Raw genomic sequence first — 14,627 nt, 5'->3', positions numbered from 1 at the left:
TGACCAAAGACTCTGGGACCACCCCACCAACCATTACTGATTGATTGATTGATTCATTCATTCATTCATTGAACAGATATTTCATGATTGTCTCTGCATGAATGTGTCTTAATAGTGTTGAGGAGGAAGAAACTTTTCCTCTGCTTTTTTATGTTTATGAGTGGGGGGTGCAATCCATGAACCTAAGAGAGCAGAAGCTTAAGACTTGGTGGCGATTGCCTGTAGTCCCAGCTACTCCGGAGGCTGAGGTGGGAGGACGGCTTGAACCCAGGAGTTCATGGCTGCAGTGAATCATGATTGTTACCACTGCACTCCACCCTGGATGACACATTAGCAAAAGAAAAAACAGATTTTAATCACATACATCATATATACATGTGGAAGTTCACAAAGAAATGTGACTCAAAAGGGCAGTTACAATTTGGGGCTTACATAATATTGAATAGGTGAAAAAGGAGAGGGAGAAGGGCACTTACAGGAAAATAAAAAACTTTTAGGAAAGATAAATAAATGATAGTTTGGAAGATATGATGGCTTTTGTGACATTGTCTGTTTAAGTGTGGTGTGGAGACTTACTGTCTGTGGTGAAGAGCCAGTCTTCCCTGGTTCTTCCAGGGGAAGAGATTTGTAACAATTGAGTTGTTTTAGGAGTGTTTCATGAAAGGGCTGTCTATGCAAAGCAATTCCCAAACACTGAAAGAACTGAGAAACCAAAGAATAAGGCAGACAAATCTAGTTTGTCAGCGGAGGGTGACTTACTGGGGAACTTACAGAGAGATGCGTAGCCTTGGGCTACTGCAAGGCAGGTAGCTCTTCACACCGTTACCTCCCAGACCTGAGGCTTATATACCCTAGGAAAAAGGTGTACTTGCTCCAGCAGGACGTTAAAGGCAAACTGCATCCAGAACCACTGAGCATGCTGTCTGTGTCGCAGCTTATAATTTGTGCTATGACACTGAGGTTAAACAGTTTTACACTAAGGACAGTCAATAAAGTAGAAATTTTGGAGGCGCTTTGGTGCAGTTGCTCATGCCTGTAATCCCAGCACTTTGAGAGGCTGAGGCAGAAGGATTGCTTGAATGCAGGAGTTCAAGACCAGTCTGGCCAACATAGTAAGACCCCTGTCTCTATAAAAAATAAAAAAGATGATGCAGGAGCCTGGGCAAGATTCTGCCGAGACAGAGACAGAGACAGAGACAGAGAGAGAGAGAGAGAGAGAGAGAGAAGAAGAAGAAGAAGAGAAGAGGAGAGGAGAGGGAGAGAGAGAGAAGAGGAGAGGGGAGGGAGCCATTCCTGGGAACCAGGGGTAAGCAGAAGTCAACATGGCAGATTAGCATCCAAAATGGAGTCACATTTGTCCCCACAGAGGCTCTGCTTTAAGCGGGTAAGAGATTTCAGGAACTCAGATGCCTTAAGCTCAAAATAATTTCTATGCCACAGTGATATATTCTGAACCCCTTCATCAAGTTATTCAGGATACTTGCCACTTCCTCCCTCACAGGACCGAAAACATGATATTACCAATACAGTATTCTAGCATCATATTCTGCTCAATGACATGATGCTCAAGGATTCTTCAGACCATGGTAGAAAACAGAAAAGGCCCTAGAGCAGCAGTCCCCAACCTTTTTGGCATCAGGGATGGGTTCATTGGAAGACAGCTTTTCCACGGATGGCAGGGGGGTGCGTGGGAGGGAGTTGGTTTTGGGATGATTCAAGCACATTGCATTTATTGTGTACTTTATTATTATTACATTGTGATACATATTGAAATAATTATACAACTCGCCATAATGTAGAATCAGTGGGATCCCTGAGCAGTGGGATTTCCTGCAACTAGATGGTCCCATCTGTGAGTGGTGGGAGACAGTGATAGATCGTCAGGCATTAGATTCTCATAAGGAGCTTGCAGCCTAGATCCCTTGCATGTGCAGTTCACATCAGGGTTTGTGCTGCTATGAGAATCTGTTGTCACCACTGATCTGACAGACAGGAGGCGGAGCTCAGGTGGTAATGCGAGCGATGCAGAGTGGCTGTAAAGACAGACGAAGCTGTGCTCACTTGCTCACCGCTCACCTCCTGCTATGCAGCTCGGTTCCTAACAGGCCATGGAGGGATTGGGAACCCCATCATAGAGTAAGACCTTGAATGTTAATTGCTGCCTGCACCAAGGAAAGTCTCTGATCCTTCTTCCAGATGAAGACTGACAAGAATGCATTTGCCAGATAAGAGGTGCAAAATAAGTGCCAAAGGCTATGTTGATCTTGTCCAGTAAAGATTCCACATCCAAGGCCAGATCTGTAATCTCAGCATTTTGGGAGGCTGAGGTGGGTGGATCACTTGAGCCCAGGAGTTCAAGACCAGCTTGGGCAACATGGCGAAACCCTGTCTCTACAAAAAAATACAAAAAATTAACTGAGCATGCGCCTGTAGTCACAGCTATTCAGGAGAGCTGAGGTGGGAGGATCATCTGAGCCCAGAAAGTCAAGGCTGCAGTGAGCCAAGATCACACTACCACACTCTACCCTGGGTGAGAATGAGACCCTGTCTCAAAAAAAAAAAAAAAAAAAAGAAAAGAAAAATTCCACATCCAGCAAAGCAGTTGAGATCAGAGTTATGCTTGCATAATTAAGTGAAGTTAGTCCAGTGTCACCTGACATAATCCATCTGATTTTGTCAAGGACTTACCTAACTGGTGAAATAAATGGAGATGTGATGGATAACACCACATTTAAATCTTTGAAAGTGGCACTCACTACCATTCTGCCTAGGATGTGGTACTGCTTCTGGTTTACTATCTTGGCAGGGCTTGAGGCAGTTTTAGGGACTTCTACGTGGCTTCTCTACCACAATGGCTCTTAGTTCATAGGTCTGGAAACTAACGTGGGATTTCTGTCAGTCACTAAAAATATCCATCCTGACAGGAGTGGTGGCTCATGCCTATAATCCCAGCATTTTGGGAGGCTGAGAAGGGCGGATCACCTGAGGTCCAGAGTTTGAGATCAGCCTGGCCAACAAGGTGAAACCCAGTCTCTACTAAAAATAGAAAATTATTTTATTTTGTTTTTTTTATTTTAAAGATGGGGTTTCACCATGTTGGTCAGGCTGGTCTTGAACTCCCGACCTCAGGTGATCTGCCTGCCTTGGCCTCCAAAGTGCTTGGATTACAGGCGTGAGCCACCACGTCCGGCCAAAAATAGAAAAATAAGCCTGGTTTGGTGGCCCGAGACTGAAATCACAGCTACTAGGGAGGCTGAGGCAGGAGAACTGCTTGAACCAGGGAGGCCGAGGTTTCAGTGAGCTAAGATCACACCATAACCGGATTTGCAGCTTGGGCTCCAGGCTCAGGTTCTTAGCTTCCCTTGCTCAAAGAATCGAGCAGAGAGCCTTAACCCAACGGTGAGTGTTCCAGCTCCAAACAAGAGGTCACGAACCGAGAGAGTGAGCAGCAATGCAGTTTATTGAGCAAGTAAAGATAAAGCTTCCACAGCCTGGAAGGGGAACTGAGCGGGTTGCTGCTGTTGGTCAGGGCTGTCAGGGCTTTTACCCCCAAGTAATTCTGAGTTGCTGAGTGTTTGTCCCCCAGTCCTGTGTGGGGAGAGGGCTTGTGACCATGAGTCACCTAATCTCTCCTTCTGGTGGTTGTTTCCTAGTTTCTATTAAACTTGCAAACAGTATGGGAATATGGTTGAACAGCTAACCAATACTTTGAACACAGCCTCCTGATATGTTTGAAGTACCCATGTTGACTTTTTCCCATGCTAAGATTTCCAAAAGTTTCCCCATTGACCCAAAAGGTTTTATTCCCAGGCCAGGAGCAGTGGCTCCCACCTGGAATCCCAGCCCTTGGGAGGCTGAGGCGGGTGGATCACGAGGTCAGGAGATTGAGACTGTCCGACCTACCCTCTGCGGGAAGACTGAGCTCGTTCGGAAAAAACCGGACCGCAGGCTAGAGGAAATTCCTTAAGTTCAGGCTTTATTGAGAGGAAAGAGCCTCCGGGCAGGCCAGCCGGGACGAAAAGGAAAAATGGCCGCGCCGCTCAGAGGGGCAGGGTTGTTTTATAGGGGGCTGAAGGGCTGGGGGGTGGGGAAGCCAAAAGCCGAGGTGGTGGGCAACTGTTGGTCAGTTTGAACTGCTGGGCGGGAAGCTGGGCGGCGGGAGGGCTAGGGCCGGTATCGGTATGTAAAGTGAGAGATAAGGGAGCCTCTTTGTGGGGGAGGGAAAGAGAGAGAGAGCTTTTGCGGTAGGGGCAGAGTTTTCCAAACAGAGACCATCCTGGCTAAACGGTGAAACCCCCATCTCTACTAAAAAATAAAAAAAATTAGGGTGTGGTGGCATAGGCCTGTAGTCCCAGCTACTTGGGAGGCTGAGGCAGAAGAATCACTTGAACCCAGGAGGCAGAGGTTGCAGTGAGCAGAGATTGTGCCACTGCACTCCAGCCTGGGTGACAGAACAAGATTCCCTCTCCAAAAAAAAAAAAAAAATGGTTTTATTCCCTTCATTTAGTCTGGGTGACAGAGTGAGACTCAGTCTCAAAAAAGAGAAAAAATGTGGGAATCTGTGGGGGTCGCTCCCATGTGAGGCCCCTAGGAAATGGGCCTCCCCATACGGTGAGCTTGAGCCCAGACACAGATCCCTGGTTGGGGGAGTCGAGCTGAGGGAAAGCAGGAACCGAGAGAGGAACTATATGTTATTCAAAATAATTAACAGACTTTACTTTATGGATATGAGGACTTGCAAGGCATTGTGACCACTTTTGGCTCCTTATCGTTTATTGCTTGATTGTGTTCATTTTGGACCCTTGTTATCTTCATTGTAAAATATTAACTTAAGTATTTACGCTTGGTAACTTACTGTAACTTACTGGGTGTAACTGTAACTTACTTACCATAGCTTACAGGGCGTGACTGTAACTTACTTACCTTGACCTATTGGGCGTAACTTACTTACTGGAAGTAACCTACTGACTGAGCATAACCTACTTACTGGACTTAACTTACTTACTGGGCGTAACTTAGTGGGCATAACTTGCTTACTGTAACTTAAGTACATTGATCTGGTGTAAACAACTTTGACTTCAGAAAAGTATATAATGAAACGTATTGCAAAAATAAAATTGCTGCTTGGACATAGCCTAAGCCAGCCCTCCAGACTCCGCTTTTCTATTTTCTTTCACTTCCGCGCACTCTCTCCCTCAGGTTGAAAGAGACATCTACGTTGGTGGTCTCGGGGACTCCTGCAGGTCGGTAGTCCCCCAACAGACTTGCCGGACCCCAACAACAACAAAAAATCCATCCTGGCTGTGTGCTCATTGGTCAGAGAAATGGCCACAGGATAGGTTTATGGACCCAGTGCAACCAACGTGAAACAAACTTGAGCCAGGACTTCATTTATCACGTGCCTTTGTACACCTCCACTGTATCAAGGGAGCCGTAAACATGTTTGAGCTCAGTGTCAGCTCAGATTGTATATCCAACAGCACTCAAAAGATACTGGTGTTCCCTTTTTCCTAGGGTTCAGTTACTCTGTTAAGTTTCAAGGTCAGGTTGAAGGAAATGATCCTGAATATAAGTGAGGAGAAAATACACCTTCCTTAGGACTCAGCTTCCTCTTGAGTTGATGGGCTGTGGTGTGAGATCTGCCTCCTATCCATAAACTGGATGAGGGGTTGAGACTTTCCGTTGTGGTGATTGACATCAGCCTGTGCTTGCCCAAGCCTAATCTAATTTGGAATATAAGTGAAGCTATACATACCATCACTGGCTGCTGACTTATCTCACTCCTAGGATAATGAGCCATAGCCACAAACCCCTATGGGTCATAGACTTAAACAATCATAAGACAAAATTATAACAAATTTAGTTTAAAGATCTTAATTGGCTTTACTTGTGATTCTAGAATCAGGCAATACCCCATTCTATGGAAAAGATCAGCTGGTGAGTTGAGCAGAGGATCATGGCTTTCTAGGTAGAAAAGGGCTAAGGAAAACTGAAGAAAACAAAGCACGGTTGTTTCAAAGTTGCTCTCCTTGTAAAGGTTAAAGCAGAGGAAGCTTCCTAATCATGCTGGCTAAAACAGGCCTGTTTGGGATTTGGCTATTTTCTCTCTCTATTTCTTGAAAGGTCAGATAAACAACTTTTTAGACGGTTTTTCTAACTTTGTCTTGTCCCCTCCCCTCCCAGCTCAGGAGAGGCTCTCTTTGGAATTCCCTTATCTGACCAAGAAAGCTTCTTTCCGAAAGAAACCTAATTATTGGCTGGGCGCAGTGGCTCACACCTGTAATCCCAGCACTTTGGGAGGCTGAGGCGGGTGGATTACCTAAGGTCAGGAGTTCGAGACCAGCCTGACCAACATGGAAAAACCCTGTCTCTACTAAAAATACAAAAAGTAGCCAGGCATGGTGGTGCATGCCTGTAATCCCAGCTACTCAGGAGGCTGAGGCAGGATAATCGCTTGAACCCCTTGAACCCAGGAGGTGAAGGTTGCAGTGAGCCAAGATCGTGCCATTGCACTCCAGCCTGGGCAACGAGAGTGAAACGCTGTCTTAAAAAAAAAAGAAAAGAAAAGAAATATAATTGTCTTAAATCCCTTTTGTAGGAATCTCATTAAATAACCAGGAAGGATCAACCACTGGAGAAGAGGAGAGATGAGGAGTCATCACCATGCTGAGGGCAGCTCCCAAAGGCTACCTGGGAGGCACTGTCTGCATAAGAAGGCAACCTTTGTCCTGTGCAGCTCCACCTCTACTTCCTCTATCTGCCTCCATTTGTTCTCCCTGATTATTTACTGTTCCTCCAAAGAATTGTCTACATTTTCCATCTTCCCCTCCCCTAGGGAAAAAAAGAGTACATAATCTACTACACAGCACTGGGTTATTGGGTAATCATTCTTTTGCAATTCCCCTATGCCATGCATGTTAAAATAAAATTTTTTATGCCTTTTCTCTTATTAATCTGCCTTTTGTCAGTTGATTTTTCAGCAAATCTTTAGATAATGAAGGGAAAGTTTTCCTTTGGCCCCTACAATATCCAAGAGAAATGAAACCATACTTTCACACAAAAATTTGTATATGACTGTCCATAGCATCATTATTCATAATAGCTAAACCATAAAAAAACCTAAATGCCCATCAATTGATAGATGGGTAAACAAAATGTGGTTTAGCCATATAATGAAACATTATTCACAAATAAAAAAGAGTACTAAAATATGCTACCAAATGAATGAACCTTAAAAATATTATGCTAAGTGAAAAAATCCAGTCACGAAAGAGCATATATTGCATGATTCCATTTATATGAAACATCCAGAATCGAAAAATCCACAGAGACAGAAAACAGGTCAGTGGCTGCCTGGGGCTGGGGATTGGAAGGGAAGGTTTGAAAATGGAATACAGGTTTTCTTGTAGGGGAGGTAAGGGAGTGTTGAAAATATCCTAAAATTATATTGTAATAATGATTGCATGAATTCTTGAATATAGTGAAAACAACTCAACTGCATACTTTAAATGGGTAAATTTTATTGTATGCGAAAATATCTTAATAAAGCTGGAAAAACCTAGGACAAGATTTCAACAGTGAATCTTTGAACCACAACAATATTTAGACCATGCACAAATTATAATGTATAAATTATCTAAGTCATTCTTGAACCATTTTATAAACTATAACAGTGCTGTATATAATTGAAATACATTATAATTTCAAATGCGCTATTGAAATCTCAGGTTTAGATCGTCTTTACACAAAGCTTGAGCTATTTAGGTTAATGCAGAAATCCAAATTCTGGCATAGAATCAACTATGCTATGTTCCAAATTCCCAATATTTTATTCAGTAGTAACTGTATCCTAGAAAGTTAAACACAAAAGGCCGGGCACGGTGGCTCACCCCTATAATCCCAGCACTTTGGGAGGCCGAGGCGGGTGGATCACAAGGTCAAGAGATCGAGACCATCCTGGTCAACATGGTGAAACCCCGTCTCTACTAAACATACAAAAAATTAGCCGAGCATGTGGGGGCACTCCTAGGCCGAGGCAGGAGAATTGCTTGAACCCAGGAGGCGGAGGTTGTGGTGAGCCAAGATGGCACCATTGCACTCCAGCCTGGGTAACAAGAGTGAAACTTCGTCTCAAAAAAAAAAAGTTAAACACAAAAGTACATTATTTAACAATAACGTTAGCTAATATGTTTTCTGGTTTAAAATATCTTTTATGATTTAAAATATTTTGTAATCTAGTATGAGTATTTTTGGGAGAAAGCAATGAAATGTGAAAAACAAGTTATTAAGAGGAGGGAGGTTCGTCCACTCCCTACACACTTTTTTTTTTCTTTTTTTCCTGAGATGAGTTCTAGCTGTGTTTCTCAGGCTGGAGTGCAGTGGTACTACCTCGGCTCATTGCAACCTCCACCTGCTGGGCTTAAGCCATCCTCACAACTCAGCCCCCAGAGTAGCTGAGACTACAGGTGCACACCATTATGCCTAATTTTTATATTTTGGTAGAGACAAGGTTTTACCATGTTGCCCAGGCTAGTCTAGAACTCCTTAGCCCACCTTGGCCTCTCAAAGTGCTGGGATAACGGGGATGAGCTGCGGTGCTTGGCTCCCTTTTCTGTAGGAAACTACAGGAAGAGTTAAAGACTCTGACTCTAACCTCAGGCCTTTGCCATATAACAACACATTTTTTCTTTTTTTTTTCTTTTTTTTTTTTTGAGAGGGAGTTTCACTCTGTCACCCAGGCTGGAGTGCAGTGGCACAATCTCAGCTCACTGCAACCTCAGCCTCCCTGGTTCAAGCGATTCTCCTGCCTCAGCCTCCTGAGTAGCTGAGACTACAGGCGCACGTCACCAAGCCCAGATAATTTTTGTATTTTTTGTAGAGACAGGTTTCACCATGTTGGCCAGGATGGTTCAATCTCTTTATCTCATAATCCACCCGCTTCAGCCTCCCAAAGTACTGGGATTACAGGTGTGAGCCACCGCACCCGGCCAGTTGTTGTTTCAAAAACACTTAATGCAGATATTGTATTACCTGTTTTTCTGGCTAAAAAACAAACAACACATGATTTCCACATTTACTAAGAAACAACTTCACATTTCATACTTTTCACCAAATATAGCTTAGCTCTTTTTTCAATGCTCTCCAAGCAGACAACTTTCAAGACCCCAAAATCTCTGAACATTTTAAAATTCAACACAGTTAAGATTTGTTTCTATACCACTACACACCCATTGGAATAGCTGAAATTAAAAATACTGACCATACTAAATGTCTGCAAGATCTCAGAACAAGTGAAACTCTTATAAGTTCATGCAGGGAATGCAAAAGGAGACAATCACTTTGCAAAAAGCTTTAGTTTCTTTCTTTTTTTTGAGGCCGAGTCTCACCCTCTTGCCCAGGCTGGAGTAGGCACAATCTTGGCTCAATGCAACCTCCAACTCCTGGGTTCAACCGATTCTCCTGCCTCAGCCCGAGTAGCTGAGATTACAGGTGCATGGCACAACACCCGACTAATTTTTTGTATTTTTAGCAGAGTCAGGGCTTCACCATGTTGGCCAGGCTGGTCTTGAACTCCTGAGCTCATGATCCACCTGCTTCAGACTCCCAACGTCTTGGGATTACAGGTGTGAGCCACTGCGCCCGGCTTTAGTTTCTTATAAAATTAATCATCCCCTACTCTGTGACCTAGGTATTTGTTCAAGATTAAATTATACGTCCACAAGGACCTATATAAAAATATTTATAGCAGCTTTATTCATAATGACCCTAAACTGGAAACAACACACATGTCCATCCACAGATGATTCAGTCAATAAATTGAGGTATAGCTATACTTCGAAAATATAAAGAAGTGAACTACAGGCCGGGGGCAGTGGCTCACACCTGTAATCCCAGCACTTTGAAAGGCCAAGGCAGGTGGCTCACCTGAGGTGAGGAGTTCAAGATCAGCCTGACCAATATGGCGAAACCTCATCTCTACTAAAAAGATAAAATTAGCTGGGTGTGGTGGTGCATGCCTGTAATCCCAGCTACTTGGGAGGCTGAGGTAGGGGAATCGCTTGAACCCAGGAGGCGGAAGTTGCAGTGAGCCAACATTGTACCATTGCACTCCAGCCTGGGCAACAAGGGTGAGATTCCATCTCAAAAGAAAAAAAAGTGAACTACAGACACATGTGGTAATATGGCTGACTCTCCAAAATATTATACTGGGTGTGGCCTGGGTGGTAACTGATGCCTGCAATCCCAACACTTAGGGATGCAGAGGCGGGAGGAATGTTTGGGCTCAGAAGTTTGAGACCAGCCTGGGCAACATAGCAAGACCCCAATCTCCACAAAAAGGAAAAAAGTATATATATCATACTGAGTGAAAACAGCCTTCCCCTGATGAATACTTACTGTATAATTCTATGTATATTAAGTTCTAGATCGAGTTAAACAAATCTATGGTGGAAAAAAATCAGCTCTGTCTGATAATGAGGGCATATAGGTTAAGAAAAATCAGGCCGGATGCGGTGGCTCACACCTGTAATCTCAGCACTTTGGGAGGCCGAGGCAGGTGGATCACAAGGTCAAGAGATCGAGACCATCCTGGTCAACATGGTGAAACCCTGTCTCTACTAAAAATACAAAAAAATTAGTTGGGCATGGTGGCATTAGCCTGTAGTCCCAGCTACTTGGGAGGCTGAGGTAAGAGAATTGCTTGAACCCAGGAGGCAGAGGTTGCAGTGAGCCGAGATCACACCATTGCACTCCAGCCTGGGTAACAAGAGCAAAACTCCATCTCAAAAAAAAAAAGAAAAGAAAAGAAAAGAAAAAATCAGAAAAGTGATTGCTTCACGGAGAGTTGGAGAGAACCAGGAAGGAACATAGGGAATTTTCTGGGGGATGATGATAAAGTTCTGTATCTTTATAGAGGTTTAGATTCTACGGTTTATGCATTTCTCAAAACTCAGTTAAGAATTTTGGAAGGGGCCGGGCGCGGTGGCTCAAGCCTGTAATCCCAGCACTTTAGGAGGCCGAGGAGGGTGGATCACGAGGTCAACAGATTGAGACCATCCTAGTCAACATGGTGAAACCCCGTCTCTACTAAAAATTACAAAAAATTAGCTGGGCACGGTGGCGCGTGCCTGTAATCCCAGCTACTCAGGAGGCTGAGGCAGGAGAATTGCCTGAACCCAGGGGGCAGAGGTTGCGGTGAGCCGAGATTGCGCCATTGCACTCCAGCCTGGGTAACAAGAGCGAAACTCTGTCTCAAAAAAAAAAAAAAAAAAAAAAAAAGAATTTTGGAAGAGCTTCTGAAGCCTTTTAAGAGATGTGCAGTTACTCTGTGATTCTGCCTGAGCATGTGCTCAGTAAATAAATTTGTATGCCTTTTCTCTTATTAATCTGCCACGTCAGTGATTTTTGAACTTCCAGTGGGGCCAGGACCTTGAACCCTATACCTCTCATTCAGGACATCTAGTAACTTGGATGCTTGCAATATAATATGTTTTTGGCAAACTTTATTTAAAATCCTAAGTGGAAATTATTCAATTCTGTGCACGCTCCTGTCCCCTGCAGCAGACTGTTACATGAGGCTTACCTAACGTTGGAACTAAAATTCTTGTAGTTCATCTGAATGGTACACAGAAAAACTAGAATGTTTTTTTGTTTCTCTTTTTGAGACAGAGTTTCGCTCTTGTTACCCAGGCTGGAGTGCAATGGCGTGATCTCGGCTCACCACAACCTCTGCCTCCTGGGTTCAGGCAATTCTCCTGCCTCAGCCTCCTGAGTAGCTGGGATTACAGGCACGTGCCACCATGCCCAGCTCATTTTTTGTATTTTTAGTAGAGACGGGGTTTCACCATGTTGACCAGGATGGTCTCGATATCTTGACCTCGTGATCCACCCGCCTTGGCCTCCCAAAGTGCTGGGATTACAGGCTTGAGCCACCGTGCCTGGCCTAGAATGTTTTTTAAAGGAAAAGACATTGACGAGGAAAAAACACCTTGAGTTATGGGGAAAAGAAAAGACAGTCAAGAAGCTGGAGTTCTCAACCTTCCTGAGCCTGGGTTGCATCAGCTCTAAAACGGGAATAAAAACATCTGCTTCACATGTTTTCTGTGGGTTGAAATGCTATAAGGAAGGTGGAAGACCCTAGAAGCAATGACTGGCCCCATCATAGACTCTTGGTCACTATGGTTGAGTCACAGTCCTGGTGGGGTGAAGTGGGGTCAGGCAGGAAAGTGACATAGAAGATGTCTGCAGACTGGGATGGATTTGGGTTCATGAAGAGAACAGATGAAGGCATTTCAGCAGAGGAGAACCACTCACGTGAAGGCACTGAAGTGAGAATATGCCTGTGGTATGTGTTAAAAGTCCTATCTAGGGCGAGGTGGCTCATGCCTGTAATCCCAGCACTTTGGGAGGCCGAGGCAGGTAGATCACCTGAAGTCAGGAGTTTGAGACCAGCCTGACCAACATGGAGAAACCCCATCTCTACTAAAAATATAAAACTAGCCAGGCATGGTGGTGCATTCCTGTAATCCTAGCTACTTGGGAGGCTGAGGCAGGAGAATCCCTTGAACCCGGGAGGTGGAGGTTGCGGTGAGCCGAGATCACATCACTGCACTCCAGCCTGGGCAACAAGAATAAAACTCCATCTTAAAAAAAAAAAAACAATTCTATTTAAGGAAATCCCTGACAGCTAATTCAGGGGAATTACTGGTGGAAACAATTCTGCAGGGTAATTAGCCGCAGAATTCTCCCTTCCTTCTTTTCTGTTCCCCAGGAGATGAAAGCAGGAGTCTTGCTTTTTGGTGAGGGAGGAATGGCAAGAAAAGCAAACCAGATAAGCCACTTACCTAGTGAAAGAGCCCCAGCCTGGAAATCAGCAACGGGTCCCAGATCAGTCACCAGCTGTGCTGTAGAACCATGGGCGGAATGACTCTGAGTTTCAATTTCCCTGTTGGCCACGTGGAAATCATATCCCTTTATTTCCTCAATTCCTTTACTAGCAAATTAAAAAGTAGGAAAACTCCTAAACCCCATGGTTATACAAATTTAAGACGTTACTGGTGCAGAATTCAGTCTGAGTGAGAAAAAGGTGGTGGTGATTGTGGAGAGGCTTGGAAACTGAAAAGTTCGAAGCAACTAGCAACGTAGTCTGTTGCTTAAGAAAGAGAAGGAAGCCAGGCACGGCAGCTCTGGTCTGTAGTTCCAGCTACTTGAGAAGTTGAGGTGGGAGGATCATTTGAGCTCAGGAGTGATCACAGCTTCAGTGAGCCGAGATTACATTATGCACTCCAGCTTGGGCACAGAGCAAGAGCTCGTGTTTAAAAATAGTAATAAAATAATTTTTTAAAATAAATAAAGAAAAAAAATTAAAAAAAAAAATGATTTTGACCAGGTGTAGTGGCTCACGCCTGTAATCCCAGCACTTTGGGAGGCCAAGGTGGGCAATTTGCTTGAGGTCAGGAGTTTGATACCAGCCTGGCCAACATGGCAAAACCCATCTCTACTACAAATACAAAAATTAGATGGGTGTGGTGGTGCTCGTCTATAATCCCAGCTACTTGGGAGGTTGAGGCATGAGAATCACTTGAACCCAGAACGCAGAGGTTGCAGTGAGCTGAGATCATTCCACTTTAATCTAGCCTGGGCAACAGCTCGAGATTCCGTCTCAAAAAAAAAAAAAAAAAAGGCAGGTGCGGTGACTCAATGCCTATAATCCCAGCACTTTGGGAGGCAGAGGCAGGCAGATCATTTGAGCTCAGGAGTTTGAGACAAGCCTGGCCAACACGGTGAAACCCCGTCTCTACTAAAAATACAAAAATTAGCTGGATGTGGTGGTGTGTGCTTGTAATCCCAGCTACTTAGGAGACTGAGGCAGGAGAATTGCTTGAACCCAGGAGGAGGAGATTGCAGTGAGCCAAGATTGTACCATTGCACTCCGGCCTGGGCAATACAGTGAGACTCAGTCTCTAAAGAAAATAAATTTTTTAACTTTTTTGTACTTTGAACATTTTTATAATACGTTTAGAGACAAAAGTTCTGTAAGATCCTAAACAATCTAGCTCATTTTGACCCCTCTGATCTCATCTCTTGCTACCGTCTCTTCAGTTCTAGCCACATTGACGGGCACCAGGTGTCTCCTTCTGCAGGGATTTTGCACTTGCCCTTCCTGAGGCTGCAGGTCTCTTCTCTCTTACGTCTATTTGATATTTTCCTTCACCTTCTGTGGCAGGCCGAATTCTAACATGGACCTACGATGTCTGCCCCCTTGTGGTGCACATCCTGTATATACTTCTCCCTTTGAGTGTGGCTAAGACCTGTGACTCTGATGGGGGATGACTCCTGTGATTAGCTTATGTTACTGATATGTGGCAAAGGTGAAGAGACTTTGCAGATGTCATTCAGATCCCTAATCAGGTGACTTTGAGTTAATGAAGAGGGAGATTATCTTCAGTGGGCTTGACCTGATCAGGTGATCCCTTTAAAAGAAGGTTTCAGAAAGGAAGTCAAGTTAGAGAGATTCAAAGCCAGAGATGCTTTCCTCCTGGCCTTAAAGAAGCAAACTGCCATGTTGTGGAGAAGGCCATGTGGCAGGGAATGACAGGTGGCTCCAAGGAAAGATTTAGAAAAAAGAG

This window comes from Callithrix jacchus, chromosome 12 (assembly GCF_049354715.1).
Source record: "Callithrix jacchus isolate 240 chromosome 12, calJac240_pri, whole genome shotgun sequence".
NCBI classification, from domain to species: domain Eukaryota; kingdom Metazoa; phylum Chordata; class Mammalia; order Primates; family Cebidae; genus Callithrix; species Callithrix jacchus.
This window is presented reverse-complemented; position numbering follows the sequence as displayed.